This window comes from Onychomys torridus, chromosome 15 (assembly GCF_903995425.1).
Source record: "Onychomys torridus chromosome 15, mOncTor1.1, whole genome shotgun sequence".
Lineage (NCBI taxonomy): Eukaryota > Metazoa > Chordata > Mammalia > Rodentia > Cricetidae > Onychomys > Onychomys torridus.
The window spans coordinates 29,504,870-29,522,474 of NC_050457.1; positions in this window are offsets into that span (position 1 = coordinate 29,504,870).

The window sequence follows — 17,605 nt, forward strand, 5'->3', positions numbered from 1 at the left end:
TAAATACCATTGCTATCCAAGAACCCTGGTCAGATGAAAGCATCCGAAGTGCTTCAATGAGGCATCTGTAGAATGCAACACACGGACCCAAAGAAGCACCATCAAAGAAAGAAAGGGTGTAGTTAGAGTTTTCCTGCCTGGCCCAGTCAGGACAAATCTCTCTTACCCGCCAGTCCCACAGTCGCTCAGACCCAACCAAGAAAGCACATAGAAACTTACATTGTTTAGAAACTGTATGGCCGTGGCAGGCTGCTTGTTATCTACTTCTTCTATCTTAAATTAACCCATTTCTGTTAGTCTATACTTTGCCACATGGCTTGTGGCTTACCAGTGTCTTTACATGTTGCTTCTCATGGCGGCGGCTGGCGGTGTCTCCTCCAGCCTTCTACTTCCCAGAATTCTCTTCTCTTTGTCCCACCTATACTTCCTGCCTGGCCACTGGCCAATCAGAGCTTTATTTACACAGAGCGATATCCACAGCAAAAGGGCCACAGCTGTCCACAGATTTTTTTATACTTAAAATATTTTGTTTTGTATCTTTGTTGGTCTCAGTAGCAAAATTAAAGCTGCTGTATTCTTATAGTGTTGATGTTCATTGAATGAATCTTCCCTCTGCTTTACCAATACAAATATTCATGCCATCAACAATCCCAGGAGAAGCCTGAGTAAGGACATTTTCATGACAGACAATGGCAGACCTAAACTGTAGGAGCATCTGTAAATCCCATCACTGCTGGAGGGGGAACCAACAAGGAGGTACCCTGTGGCAATGGCCAGCTTTTATTGAGTTTCTTTAAATTAACTAGCTAAGTGCTGGGCTTACTCCAAAAGTTAATGGAAAATATTCATAGGCCCTTCTAAGGACAATTATTTGAAATTCTGAGTGAATCTGTAAAAATTTCCATAATAACTCCAAGTAGTTGTTCCTAAATACATTTAAAAAAAAAAAACATAGTAAATGGATTCAGCATGGTATGTAAGTGTGTGTGTGTGTGTAGATGTGTGTTATACATGCATATATGTGCATGTATGTGTGTTTGTGCATATGTGGGTACATGTGTTTATGTGTATGTATGTGCATGTATAATAAAGAAGATGAGATCATGAAGTTGAGAGGGAGTCAGGGTCACAGGACCAAAGCAGGTGCTGCAGAGGTGAAAGTATAGTGTGGAAATGATGTACAAACAGTACCTATGTGTGAAATCCTAATAATAATAATAATAATAATAATAATAATAATAATAATAATAATAAAATATTTAAAACTAATACATATTCAAATATTGATATGTAATGGAAAATTGGAGGTTATTGGGAGATTGCTTGCACAGGATTCTCTCAGCATCTTTTCATATGGGATAATCATCTTTTTCTAGGCTCAGAAGAAGAAGGGCATGTGACATGTATAGCTATCCAGAGTGATAGACATCACTTCACAGATATGTTATTGACAAAGAGAATCACAAGGCCATAGCTCACTTAATAAGAAAGAACCATTTTTTTATTATCATAATGCCTATTATAGTGTATCAGACATAACATTTATATTTTTCTGGCATAACATTGTCCTTAGATTATGAGCTACAAAACTTTTATAGTTTTAAAAATTAAACAAACACTAAAGCCATTATACAATGATTGTCAATATTGTCTGTTCCATCTACTACTATTCTACAGCATCAAGACGTGTGGAAGAGCAGAGTAATCACTATCTTTTAATTTTACTAAAATAGGCCCTAGTGCAGTCTATATATGTGACTATGGAGAGAAGCCAGAGACATTCTGAACACTTCTATACTAGAAACCATGCATTGTGCTTCAGAAGTCCGTTTAAGGAATATACACAGTACAGAAGTCGAATAAGCAATTTTTAGTGCTTTCAAGTAATCAAAGCTGTATGTAAGAAAAAAAGTCTAACCAATGCACATGGCCTGATTATACCACTGAGACAAAAATGATGTGCATTTACCAGTGGGCACGGTGGGAAGATAGAGTGAGCAAGAAGGGAAGCTCACCGTGATGTCTTTAAAAGCATTGCCTGCTGTCCTTGCCCAAGCCACCTTGCCTGTCACCCAGCAATGGCGATATTGTTCTTTTATAAAGCATCCAACACCACTCGGCCTTGAAATTTAGCACAAAATAATAAGTAGCATTTTTCTATTTCTCTCTCTTGTGTGAAAATTGTCCTATTTCACAAAGGTATAATAATAAAATATGAATTATATATGGATTCACTAGAGTAAGAATTCACTGAAAAATAGGGTTGTAGGAATAAAAGGGTTGTAAGAATAAAATTTGAGGCAAGATGTGATAGGGTACGCCCTTAATCCCAGCACTATGGAGGCATAAGCAGACAAATCTCAATGAGTTCTAGGCCAGCTTAGTCAACAGAGCAAGTTCCAGGACCTACATACTAAGACCCTGTGTTTAAAAAAGAGAGAAAGGAAGAAAATAATATTTGAGGGGGAGGAAGGAGAAGATCACCCCAGTTTTCTGCAGTGAGCCTTGAAAGTCAACCCTAACAAAATAGAATATAGTGTTGTGTTTTATGCATTCCTTCAACTATAACATGACTTTCACAGCACACAGGTTTCCTTTCCTAAATATTTTGGGATAAAATCACGAAGTATGAAGAACTTTAGATGTGTGGTGGTTGGGCAGAGGCAAGAAAAAGCCAAATAATACATTTTAAATAATCTCCTTGCATGGCTTCTTCTTACTCTCTGAGGTTCACAGCAAATCTGCTGCAATACAGCTACTTTTGTGATTCCATCTTGCTGTCTTTGTGATCTTTTGAATCTACATTTGCCTCATAAACCCAACAAAATGTTCAGAGAGCAGCAGTGTAATCATCTTTGCCTCTAAAGACTCACAGAGTGTCATGTATACACTGCTGTTATCAAGTTTAAAGCATGTTCAGCCATTATGTTACAGCATGTATAATTTTGTTAATGAACATTACCAAAGAGGGAAGATATCAGTAAGGATAATGCAAAAGTTCTTGGAGATTTGCTATGGACTTCCATAAGCCCAAACACAAAAACAACATTTTAACCCTGATAATCTTTCCATACCCAAACCAGATTTGTCACTAACAAACTATTTAGCAAAGGGCTTGTAAAACAAACTTCAATATAACAGTGAAATGCTTGGGGGAGGGGGGAAATGTGTCAGCTGTAAAGTTTATTTCATATTACATAAATATAATATGATTTTCCTTACCACATGTCTGGGTGATAATAGCTTTTGGAGACCAACAATGATTAGGGGGTCATATGTATTTACTTGGTGTTAGGATTTTGTGCAATCACAGGGAGTGATCAAAGAACAGCCTGGATCCAAAGACCTTTACATCAATCTGAAGTCCCTTTTAACTCCTTCCTTAAGTAGTTTGGTTAGAACATAAAGGCAGTCACAGACAAAGATGGCACCACTCAATGGACTTGGACCTAATTTACTTTATAAACCAAAGATCTTCTTTCAAAGACATGATGGAAAAAAAATGTCCTACTGTCAAAAATTCCTTAGTGTCATGGTGTAGAATAATCAAAACTCATTTGAGTTTACATATGATTCAGCCATTTCATAAACATCTTTGGATGATTGCTGGAAGCCCTGTTCTATTCTTCATTCAAAGGAAAAATATAGAAACACAGTTTCATAGTGCAAAGTAGTGCTCTCAGTAGCATTCTAGATCAGATAAAGATAGTCTTTGCAAGTATTAATGAATGAAAACAGCAACATTGATCTCTATGAAAAAACAACATCTCCCCCTCCCATCAAAATGACTTGTGTATTGAATCCAAACTAAAACCCCAAACTATCATTTGGCCAAAATATCTCTCTACCATGACATTCCCTTCACAAAACAAATATGAAAAATGTTACCTGAATTTTCTTTTACTAGTTTCTGCTTAACATAAATAATAAGTTGGAATTAGTTGGAAAGATTTAATACTGTATTATTACAATGAAATTTTTAAAATAAGACCTCTTAGAAGAATTTATATAGGAATATTTTTTAATCCTATTGTTTTGAAAAGTGTTTTCATTTATTATTTCCTCATTTTTCACAATAACTTTGAGCTAACCTGGTTCCATTCATTACTTAATGGAATTCTTCATTAAAATGTAAAGTAAATATCTTTTATTTCATTGTTGTTACTCCAGTCATTTTAGAAATATAAGCTGAAATTCTTAGTCCCTGAGAAATCCAGTTTCACTATGCAGCACTCAGTCTGTAAACAATGCTTTGCATCATAAAATGCTTCAAAATAAAACGATCTCTCCAATATGATTTGTTTAAAAGCTTCAGGATTGAAAAAAGGTCCAAAAACAGACATTTAAAGTTGTTTTGCCTGTATGGTTTGACTCCTTACTCATTGCTTTGAGTTCAGCTTTTGGGCACTGTTCAGCAACAAAATTACCACAGCAGAATGCCTGGATACAATGTGAGTTCAAAGCTGTTGTCAAAAACTGGACCTGTGATATTGCAGTTTATTGCAAACATCAAAAATAGCTTCAAATATCTGTTTCCACACAAATTCAAACACAGAATTATTTTGTAAGAAATGAAGCAAGAGAACACTTTGACCACCTCCTTCCATAATTACAGAAAGAGATGTTAAGCTCATGAAAGACCACAGCCTTCCCGATCCCCACCTTCAGTACTTTCAGGAAGTGTTTGGAGGCTGGGGAGCCTCCATGCCTAGTACAATAATACTGCTAAGCTCTTATTCAGAGATTCAGCTGAACAGAACACAGCCTTTGGACTCTACCAGATCATAGAATTGCAAGTCCAGTATCTCTTCTCTTTTATCTAGTACAAATTTGTCTTAATTTCAAATGATTATCAGTTAACATGGAGTCCTTTCAGAGATTGGAGATTTGGTTGTAATCTTTGGTGCAGCTATACCTCACCAACACATCAACAATGATTCAGGTGTTTGGTTCACTTTATTTATAGTCTTAACTGAAGCCCTATCAATTTAAATAATAATAGTAGAGTTTCACAATGGTAACTTAGGTAAATATAAGAAATATCCAACTAAAATTCAAATCTTCTACATCCTTTAAAACTAGAGGAAAGTCATAGAACTGTTAATCCCCCAACTTCCATACTTCTAAGTTTGAGAAACATGAAGAAGTTTTAGATATTTTTGGAAGTACTAAACACTATTGTATTTCTAAGAGTCTAAATTCAAAATTATATTTGTTGTGGAAATAGAAGTCTTTTGGACAAAAAGAGCCTATTTAATAAATAAAAATTAAAGACCAGTGCTTAAGGCATTTCCCATAGCAAAAAACCATGTAAAATTACTATATGAAAAGAAAATGAATAGCAATATCTTAACATACTGGAAGCAAATATTAATATGAATACAATAAAAAACATAAATCAAGACAAGAATGTGATATTATTAGTATCAGAAAGTTACAGAGTTTGAGACAAAAGCCTAAGACTAGGAGGGATGGTATTTTGCAGATGGCTAAGGAGTTGGAAGGAGCTACACTTACTAGTTATGGCAAGACCTAATTGCATGAGTGTCTTCATATTTGGGTATGGCTAAAGTGAAAATTCAAGTACTATAATATGGATAAATTAATCTTAAAAAGTAAATGTCGATTAAAGTACTCAATAATAAAGGGGAAATTTAAGTTGAAGTGGTAATTGCAAAGAAAAGAGAATCTAAGAAGGGCTTGATAAAATGCAGTGAAATATTATGATTGAAACTGGTTTCTGCAGTTTTCACAGGGGAAAAGTATAATTAGGAGATCATGATCAGATCTGATCTACAATCTTTCTCTAATGTTCTATTTTTAATAATTCATATTGAGAGCAGGTTTTAAACTGAATGATATACTTAGATTGAAATCATTTTTGTTACTTACATTGAATAACTTATTCCCCTGAGAACATTCATTTCATCACTATTCATTAATAGCATGAAGATGAACTCTGATTTCTTAAGAGACCAGAATTTTAATGACTCTTAAAATAAATCACAAACACATTTTCTTGTGTGGTTTGTTGAGGTAAGGAAAGGGTAGAAATCATGAGGTTGTATTTAAAAAAAAAAAAAACACAATAGTACAATGTACTAAAGAATCCCACTTGAAATAAAAGAGCATGATGAAAATGGAAAAGATATTTGTGTGTATGTGGTTTCAGAGCTGACCACTCTGCTTTGGACAAACCAGTAAGAAGGCTCACCACTGAGACAGGCTGGTTCTCCTTCTCCCAGCAGTCAATAGTTATCTGCAAATTTTTGTCTAGTGTTTGGGGCCCACGAAATCACCCCAGTTCTACACTAACAAGCTCATTAATATTGGTATTGTTCTGGTTTTGTTTGTGTAACTATTTCTAGGAAACACTGTTTCATAGCAGATATTCTGGTATTATGGCTCTTAGACTCTTTCTACCTGCTCTGCCATGCCATGATGTTCCCAGGCCATAGACGCATGAACTGTGATAATAGACTCACAAGCTGTGAGGTATGTAAGTGATATAGGAAAAGAAAAAGAGGCTATCATCCTGGATGCGGTGGAGATTTATAAAAGAGGTTCAAGGGAGTGTAGCTGGGAAGGACTGGAGGAAGATAAGATGGGGAAGTGATGTAATTCTACTTTAACCAAAAACATTTTAAAAAGTAAAAGGATGGAAATTCAGTGTCATCCCAAAATAAGAGAAACACTGATTTTGGTTGCAGAGGAGATAAATATGTCTCATTTTACTTTTCTTAAAAAATTACCTAGACATACCCCAGAGGCATTTCTAAAAGAGAAAGAATAAACCAATACACTGGCTAGAAAACTCAGGACAGAAGAAATAACGTGAAAAGATGTAAATAACCTATTTCTTCTGACATGTGTCATTCTTTATGGTAGAGATGCTGGTGATCTGGACAGACAAAACTACAGCCACCATCCTTAACCTTATTATACACAGTAGCTCACCTAGTGACAGATTCACCTCCCACACCCCATTGCCAGGGCAGTGTCTTCCTCTCCTGGATTTGTTGATGACAACCTCCTCCCTACAACAGAAAATGTTTCCATTAAAGCAGAGCCCTTAGCTCCCGTTGTCTGCATCAACACACCCCCCTTCATTGCATGTGCCACGGTAGCACTGGAGAGAGAGGGCAGAGACTTGTAATCTGGACAGTACAATGAAACACAAAAAAGAGGACTCTGAAGCGTTTACAGACTAAATAGACATTTTGCCCACACATAGCCCTAAGTGATAAGATTGCACCAGAACATACACTCAGGGAACAAGCAGACTCTTAGCTGATGTAACTTTAAATGTAAACTACAATCTTTTAATATAAAGCTCAAAATATCCAGGACGCTTTCCAAAATTACTCAATGTACTAAGAGCTAAGAATACACAAACATGAATCAATTTAACTCAGATGTAAAAGAAAAAACAAGCGCAAGTAATTAGATAAAATACATATTGCAAATGTTGGACAAGGATTTTAAAGTAACTATCATAAAAGTGAGAACTTGTGAGTATGCTTGAAACAAATAAATAACAATACTTCTAAGTACAATGAAGCAGGAACTAACAGCTGGTAACTAAAAAGTTAAATAACCCACAAATCTAATATGACAGAAGCACCTGGATTGATCAATAATGCCATGGGGGGGGGAGAGAGAGAGAGAGAGAGAGAGAGAGAGAGAGAGAGAGAGAGAGAGAGAAGGGAAAGAGGGAGAGAGGAGATCAATAGGAGTGATAATAGGAAGGAAACAGATTTTTAAAACACTATCATCTGTCTATCATCCATCTATCTATCTACCTATTTATCTATCTGTCTATCCATCATCCATCCATCCATCCATCCATCCATCCATGCATGCATCCATCCAGGTTTCTGCTGTGATAAAGAATATGACTATAAACAACTTGAAGAGGAAAGAGTTTATTTGAATTTACAGCTTATAATCCATTACTGAGAGAAGTCAGGGAAGGAACTCAAGGCAGGAACCTGAAGGCAGGAATTGAAGCACAGGCCACAGAAGAGTGCTGCTCACTGGCTTGCTTCATCTGACTTGTTCAGCTTGCTTTATGTGACCCAGGACTACCTACTCAGAGATGGTACTGCTCACAGTACCCATATCAATCATAAAAACTGCTCTGCAGTCTTTCCTATGGGCAATTTGATAGAGACATTTTCTCAGTTAAGGTTACATTTACCAGATGACAAGTCTGTCAAGTTGACAAAGAACAAGTCAGGACACTATTTATCTATTATTTTTAAATGAAGAAATAAACAGAAAGGCAATATGCATTTCCCTAAGGGGCAGATTATTATAACCAAAATTTACTGCTCATCAGAAAAACAAACCACTTTGTTTTATTAAAGCTTGTTTATGGGATTCTCATTAACTCTTTTATGCATTTTTCTGGATATGATTTCAGCAACTTTTCTCTAGGTTAAAACCTTAGGGCCTTTGAGGGAGACTTTCTAGAAAACAAGGTAAAAGGAAAAATAACAAAGTACCTATAAGAGCCTGCCTTTTTGTGATTGTTATATTTGCTAAAGATTTTGAGCATAATCCTTTAATTTTATATTATAAGGGTGTTTTCCAATTATACCTTAATCTTTTAATGTATTCCAGAGTATAAACAGTAGACCAGAGTATAAATAGTAGACCAGAATATAAGTAAAAAAAACAAACAAAAACAAAAAGTGGATGCAGAGATCCTCAGCCAGGCCCCAGGTGGAGCTCCAGGAGTCCAATTGTTGAGAAAGAGGAGGGACTGTAAGAGTGTGAATTGTTGAGACCAAGATTGGAAGAGCACAGGGACAAATAGCCAAACAAATGGAAACACATGAATTATGAGCCAGGGGCTGTGGAGCCCCCAGCTGGAGCAGGACCTCTGGATAAGTGACATAATTGAATAGCTTGAACTATTTGGGAGGCATCCAGGCAGTGGGACCCGGACCTGTTTTTAGTGCATGAGCTGGCTGTTTGGAGCCTGGGGCTTACACAGGGACACTTTGCTCAGACTGGAAGGAGGAGACTGGACCTGCCTGTACTGAATCTACCAGGTTTAAATGAATCCCCAGGGGAGTCTTTGCCCTGGAGGAGATGGGAATGGAGGGGAGGGGCTGGGAGAAGGTGGGGGTGGGGGCGGGAGCGGGAGGAAGACAGGGGAACCCATGGCTGATGTGTAAAACACAAATATAATAAATTTTAAAAAAGGAAAAAAAATTCAAAACAGGATTTATGTCTGGGTCTTTGATTAAATTCCATTGGTCTACCTGTCTGTTTTTATGCCAATTCCGTGACTCACAACTGTAGATGCCTTAATTTTGACAAAAAAGCCAAAATTATACAATGGAAAAAAGAAAGCATCTTCAACAAATGATGATGGCATACTGGATGTCAGCATGTAGAAGAGTGCTAGAAGATCCATATCTATCAGCCTGCACAAAACTCAAGTCCAAGTGGATAAAAGACCTCACCATAAATCCAATTACAATGATAGAAGAAAAAGTGGGAAGTAGCTTTGAATACATAGGCACAGGAGACTACTTCATAAATATAACACCAATACCACAGGCACTGAGATCTACAATTAATAAAGGGGGCTTAATGGAACTGAAAAGCTTCTATAAGGCAAAGGACACTGTCAATAGGACAAAACAACAGTCTACACAATGGGAAAAGATCTTCACCAAAACCACATCTGACAGAGGGATTATTTCCAAAATATATGAAGAAACTAGACCTAAAAAAAAAAAAAAAAACTAAAACAAATAATCACTTCATCCAGTAACTGATGGAGGCAGATGCAGAGATCCATAGCCAAGCTCTGGGCTGAGCTCCCAGTGCCCAGTCAAAGAGATGGAGGAGGTATTCTATGAACAAGGATCGGGGAACAAGATCATAATGGGGAAACCCACAGAGACAGCTGGCCTGAACTAGTGGGATCTTACGGACTCTGGACTGATAGCTGGGGAGTCTGCACGGGACCAGACCAAACTAGTCCTTCTGGATACGGGTGACAGTTGTGTGGTTTGGTCTGTTTGTGGGGCCCCTGGCAGTGGGGCAAGGATTTATCCCTGGTGCATGAACTGGCTTTTTGCCCATTCCCTATGGAGGGATGCCTTGCTCAGCCTTAATGCAGTGGGGAGGGGATTAGTCCTGCCTCAACTTGCTATGTCAGACTTCGTTTACTTCCCATGGGACGCCTTATCCTCTCTGAGAAGTGGATGAGGGGAAAAGGAGGGGAGGGGAGGGAGGGGGAACTGTGGTTGGTATGTAAAATGAAAAAATATTAAATAGTACTCCATTGTGTATATGGTACATATACATACCAACCACAGTTCCCCCTCCCTCCCCTCCCCTCCTTTTCCCCTCATCCACTTCTCAGAGAGGGTAAGGCCTGGCCCTGGAGGAGATGGGAATAGAGGGGATGGGATGGGGGGAAGGTGGGGGGGGCAGGAGGGGGGAGGACAGGGGAACCCATGGCTGATGTGAAAAATTAAAACACAAATATAATAATAAAAAAATGGATATTTTAAAAGGTAGAATTCCTTTTCCCTTTGGGAACTACAAATTGTCTCAATTTTTCCTTGACCTGATAATATTGAAACATTATTTAAGTTGCTTCACAAAAATGTTGATTCACCCAAATTAATGTTCAAAATTTTTGTGTAATTCATGAAAATACTGAAAGTCACACAATGTCTAAATAAATATTTCCATGAAAGACAAAAAATAAATAAAAAATAATCCAATTTAAAAATGAGGCACAGATCTAAACAGAGAATTCTCAACAGAAGAATCTCAAATGGCCTAGAAACACTTAAAGAAATGTTTAACATCCTTAGCCATTAGGGAAATGAAAATCAAAATGACTCTGAGATTCTACCTTACACCTGTCAGGATGGCTAAGACCAAAAATACAAATGACAGCTTGTGCTGGGGAGGATGTGGAGCAAGGGGAACACTCCTCCATTTCTGGTTAGAGTACAAACTTGTGCAGCCACTTTGGAAATAATATGGTGGTTTCTCAGAAAATTGGGAATCAATTTACTTCAAACTCAATTATACCACTCTTAGTCATATACCCAAAGGATGCTCAAACATACCACAAGAACACTTGCTCAGCTATGTTCATAGCAGCTTTATTTGTAGTAGCTAGAACCCGGAAATAACCTAGATGCTCCTCCACCAAAGAATATATAAAGAAAATGCAGTACATTTACACAATGAAGTACTACTTAGTAGTAAAAAAAAATGTCATCATGAAATTTGAGGGAAATGGATGGAACTAGGAAAAAATCACCCTGAGTGAGGTAACCCAGAACCAGAAACACAAATATTGTATGTACTCACTCATTAGTGGATATTAGGCTATAAAGTAAAGGGTAACCATGCTACAATCCATAGATCCAGTGAGACTAGGTAACAAGGAGCGGTTAAGGAGGGGATGCATGTATCTCCTTGAAAAAGAGAAATAGAAGAGATCTCGTGGGAGGACTTGGAGTGGGTGGGGATGGGAACATGAGGGATTCGGTTAGAGAGTGGAACTAGAGGGACAGTACTGAAGAAGATAACTGGTAAAGTGGGGCATTTCAGGATCAGATAGAAGCCTGGTACAAGGCAAACTCCAGAATCTACAAGGAAGACCCCAGCTAAGACTCTTAGGAATAGCAGATACTTACCCTGAACTGGTGATCTCCTGTGACTGTGCAAGACTTCGAGTGGAGGGAGTGGGACACCAGCCCCAACCACATAACCTTTGACCTACAGTCTGTCTTGCCTATGGGTTGTGTGGGGGTGGGTTGTGGGGGGAGGTAAGGGTGACACAAAGATTGTAGAAGTGACCAACCAATGACTGGTCCAGCCAGACACTCAAACCGTAAGAGTGAGCCCACCCCTGACACTGCCTGGAGTGTCAGGACCCAGTGGCTGGATGGCCCAGTGACCTGGAATAGATCCAAACACAATTGGAGAGGGGGCAAAGTTAATGTAATGATGCCTAATGATATTCTACTATACACATAGATTGGTTACTACCTTAATTGTCATCAGAAAGCCTTCATCCAGTAAAGCCTTCATCCATGGAAACAGATGTAGAGACGCACAGCCAAACATCAGGCTAACCTCAGAGAATCCTGTTGAAGAGAGAGAGGAAGGATTATAGGAGACAGAGGGGGCAAAGGATATCACAAGAAAACCCACAGAAACAACTAACCTGGGCTCACAGGGACTCACAGAATCTGAATCGACAGCCAAGGCCCCTGAATGGGACTGACTTAGGCCCACATACTTGTGACAGTTGCATAGCTTGATCTACTTGTCGGATTCCTAACTGGGAGCAATGTCTTTAATGCTTCATCTGGCTTTTGGGAACCTATTCCTCATGCTGGATTAGCTTGCCCAGCTTAAATGCAAGGGGAGGTGCTTAGTCTTACTGCAGCTTCATAGGCTATACTTGGTTGACATCCATGGGAGGCCTGGTCCTTTCTGAACAGAAACAGAGGAGTGGAATGGGATGGTGCTGGAGGGGATGTGGGGGAGGGGATGGGAGGAGAGGAGGGAGGGGAAACTTCAGTCAGGATATAAAATAAATAAATTAATTTAATTAAAAAAACCCAAAACAGAGTGAATAATCCCAGAACACTCATCCAGGGGGAGTCAGGACTTCTCCTCAACTGCATTGTGTCAGTATATTATTTTCCTTTATTCTCACATTATATTGACTATGGAATGAATTGTCATTTTATTGTTTAAGGCACTGATTCATATAAATACATCAAGTCAACTTGTAGGGGAAACATTTAAAGGTTATGGACTGAATATTTTTGTTACGTTCCAACTGTATTATGGGCATGCCTTTTGTTCTGTATAATATGCCTCTTCTACTTTGATGGTCAAAGGTGCACGTTTTATCATTCTTCTTATAATCATTTGTGAAAATCCTTAACTATAAATATCAAGCTAGACAAAGTCTCAGTATAGAGGGTAGAGAGGTCATTAAATCCCACTGCTAGCTGAAGAGCTATTGGCAGTTGATATCTTTTGGAAGAGGGAGAATACGTTTTCTTTAATTGTGTTGCATCTGGTAGATTGACCACTTTCCAGTAGACAACTTCATACCCAGGAGTGTATGGGTAGCACAAACTGGCTCAGAGCATTTACAAAGAAGAAAAGGAGGAGGACTAGACATAGAGTGAAGTTGATGGGTTGATGAGGAGGTGGGAGAAGGGTACTGAGGATGGGCCTGGAAGGAGTTTATAGGGGGAAGGGAATACATTGTATGAAATTCTCAAAGAATTAATACAAGTATTTTTAAGATAAATGAATGGTTTATTTAGGCCCACAGTTTGAGTATAGAGTTCATCATGGCAGTAAGTCATGGAAACAGGATATTGAGGCAGTTAGTCACATTGCATCCAGACTCAAGAGGCAGAGTGTGGCAAATGGTAGTGCTCAGCTTGTATTTTTCCTTTTTATTCAGTATAAGACCCTAATCCATGGAATGGTGTCAGCAATAGCTAAGGTGTGTCTTCTTACCCGAATTAACCTTTTCTATATCCCCATGGGTTTGTATGGAGCCTTTTCTTTGAGTTGATTCTAGGTTTTGTAAGGTCATATTAAGTTTAGCCAGAACACTGAGTAAGAAGTAAATTGTCTATGAAAATGTGGTAAAGAGATGAGCACCCTAATCTTAAGTGGTAATACCACTCACACTAAAATGATAGAGCCACACTACAAGGAAACATAAAGGCAATGGGAAATATAGCAATTATTTGTGTTTTAGCAAGCTAAAATTGCATTAGAGATAGGTCAAAGCTTGCAAGGTCAACTTTCAAGGTTTCTGAAAATGGCTCCCAATGGTGACCTACCTATATGTATGTAGCCTAGTTATTTTAAACTAAAATGCTGTCTTTATCATCAGTTATAATAAATAGTTTGCATTTAGAAGTACATTTAATATACTAAATTATTACATCATTAATCCTAGATTCCTTTTCTTGTTCAAAATTGACAAGAAGCTGGAAATCCCTTTACTAAACAGCAAAATTATACTTTATTCCCTGTATCCTATAATTTGTCTTACCCATAATGGATACACATGTACATACCCAGAGAGAACACACACACACCACACACACACATACACACACATGCACACACATGTACACACACAGAATATTCCCACATGCATACCAACATCTAAACTGAAAGGCTGGATCTTGTCAAATAATTTGTTTCCTGCTACTGTGCCAACATTAAAAGTTTATGGTTGAGTGGGAGATACAGTTCAGTAGTCAAAAAGCTACCCTGACATGCACAAAACATTAGGTTCAACCCATAATTTCACCAAAAACAAAACAAAACTAAAGCAATGTATTCCTGCATCATCTGATCCTTTTTTATTTTAGTGGCATTATGGAAATTAACAATGTTACAGGAAAACCCAGATACTTTTTATGATAATTTCTTTTACATTCAAAATCATTATTTTAGAACATGATTTTGAATTATTCAAAATTGTGTCCTAAGTAAACTGAGTAGTAGTTAAGGCAATAATTTAGAATGCATAGTAATCACATGTTCTGTCATATAAAGTTATTTATTCTGAATCTGTACCTTTTTTATTACATTGTTCATGCGATTTGATGACTTTCTTGATCTAGATTGAAATAAACAAATAGATTACTTGGAGGAGTGGAGGGAGGGGAAACTATGGTTGGGAATGTATGAAATGCTATCTATTTTCAATAAAGAAAAAATGTATTTTATAGACATTTTTCTTTGTGTGCACTGCGAAATTCCTTGGTGATTTGAAATAGAATATGGACAGCGTTTGAGTTGCCTACCTGTCCGTGTTTACATCTCAATGCTTACACCGTCTTCACCAAAGCTGCAGAAGACACTTCAGTGCCACTGAGATGCTTGTGTTAAACTGCCTGCAAATGACAGTGAAAATTGCTTGTGTTGTTATTGCCTCTTTGCTTTATAACAAGCCAACTTCACTGGTGCGTTTGCCCCTCCCAATGCGGAACGTCACAAGGAGCGAAGTTTATGTTCTAATGCTTCCATCGATGTTTCACCAGTACATGCATTCTAATATGAATCACATGTTCTTTTAGAGCTCACATAAATTTACTTTATTATGCTTTTCCATTCCAAAGTAAAATTGGCCATGAAGTTATTGAGCTCTCTTAATGGAAATAAAAATGATAATCAGCATAACGACCCACTTCATATTTGAAAACTCTCGAGTCTAGGGAAGAACAAAATTAATTTTTATTTTGTGTCTACTAAAAACTTATATAGGCGTACCTCCCACTCTCTTTACAACCTTCTCTTTCTCTGTTCATTATAAAGACTTAACCAGAGACTTACAATTACAAACCTTAAGCTTAAGTCAAAAGCAGTTCTATGGAAATAGCTTTGGTGAAAAGAGAAAGACAAAATTGAAACAGTGTCTCCTTTTAAGGGAAATAAACCTGTCAAGAGAGGTCTGATAGAAAGATGGACCTATGTTAGTAATCATCTTCATGTAAGACATTGAGTCCAACTTTTCCTTGCTTATAAAGGCCTTGATTTCTAGATAAATGTATTGTGTTTAATCATAGAATAAGAGTTACAATTTTATCTGCATACTATACACATATCTCACGTTAATTTCTGTATTTCTCATGTTCTTTGTAGCAAGTACTCTGAATAGGAATTACTCTCATGATTTTTGCTTCGCTCACAATAGTATCCCAACCTATGTGGCCATGGTCCAAGCAGTCTTAGGTCACTGGTTCTGGATTTCTAATCACTGAATCACACATTGGTTATGTATTCTAAACTATAGAAGTTAAAAGCAATATGTCCATATGGTGCCCATTTCCTGGTTATGTCCATGAAATACCCTTGGTGTTATTCATGTAAGTAGCTCTAGAAGTCATCAAAGCCACAGATTAGAACTCATCTTTTCAGTGACTTTGTAAACATCTAGAGCAAAGTGCCTATCTTTTATACTGAATGTGATGGCTGGAATTATGTATTTGCTTTTTGTAGATAAGGCTAGTTACATGATACTCTATTTGTCAAGGTGTTTAGAAGTTCATTGGGTACATTCTGGCAGAGATAATTTTTAATGAAATATATGGGCATATAGAAAGAAGTTTCTTGGACTTCCCAGCTCCTCTTACTTCTCTGTTCTTTCATCCCTTGGAACTTTGTGGGAAGCTTCAATGTTGAAACAGCTTTCTTGCTACCATGGGGTGAAGAGATGTATGAGAATCAAAGGCCTCAGTGTTGTGGTGGTCCTAATAGGGATGGTTTTTTGTTTGTAGCTCTAATCAGCCTGTGGTCAAACAGATGTGTCATTTTTCCAGGAATTTCCATCCATCAAATCATGAGGTTGCTATTGCTTATTCAAGATAATTTTCATTTAGAATATTAATGTAATTGTACCAATTATATAAAATAACCCTATTAAGTTTGTCATTTCATGAAAGGGAGAAGAAATTCATGTGAAACTTAAGTCCCCATGCCTAGCAGTATGAACACAGGAGCTTAGTGATCTATGCAGAAGATAATAAATGGATATCCAGCAGAATCTGACCACTAATTAACAACTCTAACAAAGGGCGAGAGAGAGAGAGAGAGAGAGAGAGAGAGAGAGAGAGAGAGAGAGAGAGAGAAAGGGATGGAAGGAGGAAGGAAGGGAGGGAGGGAAGGAGGGAAGGAAGGAAGGAAGGAAGGAAGGAAGGAAGGAAGGAGGAAGGAAGGAAGGAAGAAACCAGTTTAAATTTTAGCTATCTCCTTCATATCTTGTGAATTATTAGACAGACAAACATAAAAAGGTTCAGTCTTAGAAGAAAAGCTATTTGTTTTCCTGTCATAGAACGACCTCAAGTGGAAAAGATCCCATCAGGAGGAAGAAAAGTCAAGACACTGTTGCTTTGTGTTGCAGGAAACAGTCTCATGCATGGTAAGCAAGTATCATTGCCTGAATCATTTTGTGAAAACAAGGCCACTGAAATATTCTACCCTCTCCACAGCAATATTCTACCCCAGCAGCAGTTTAATGTTGGTGAGTTTTACTTCATCACCAGCTTATTTACTTTTCTTCTAGGAAGCCATGTGAATAGCACCTCTTAAGTTAAGGCAGGGAGAAGCTTGTTTGGGGAAATGCTTTTCTCCAAGAAGTTATTATTCAACTCTTTATTGATTAGAGCCAGGATTGTTTGCTACACAACTTAAGTTGCCACAGGAATTATAAACAGCAAAAGGGGATTCATCACAGTATCATGCTTGGCTTATGAACCCACACTCCAAGTCATATTCTGTTTATGAGATACCAGGTAAAGTACTGTACTATCATCTAACAACTGTAGCCCCTGGGATGATGTCAGAGTTGCAAATGGCATGGGTAGTTTAGCAATGGTGTAGTCTGGCTGGCTGCAGAGTCAGTAACTTGGTAGATCATGTCATATAAAACAAAGTAAAAAATAATTGCTTCCAAGAAAAAAAATTAGTTATGATCTGCCTAGAAGCCAAAGGAAAAATTGAAATTGTCTGTAACAAGAAACATTCAAGCGTATAAGGGAACTAATGTTTCTCCAACAAGAAC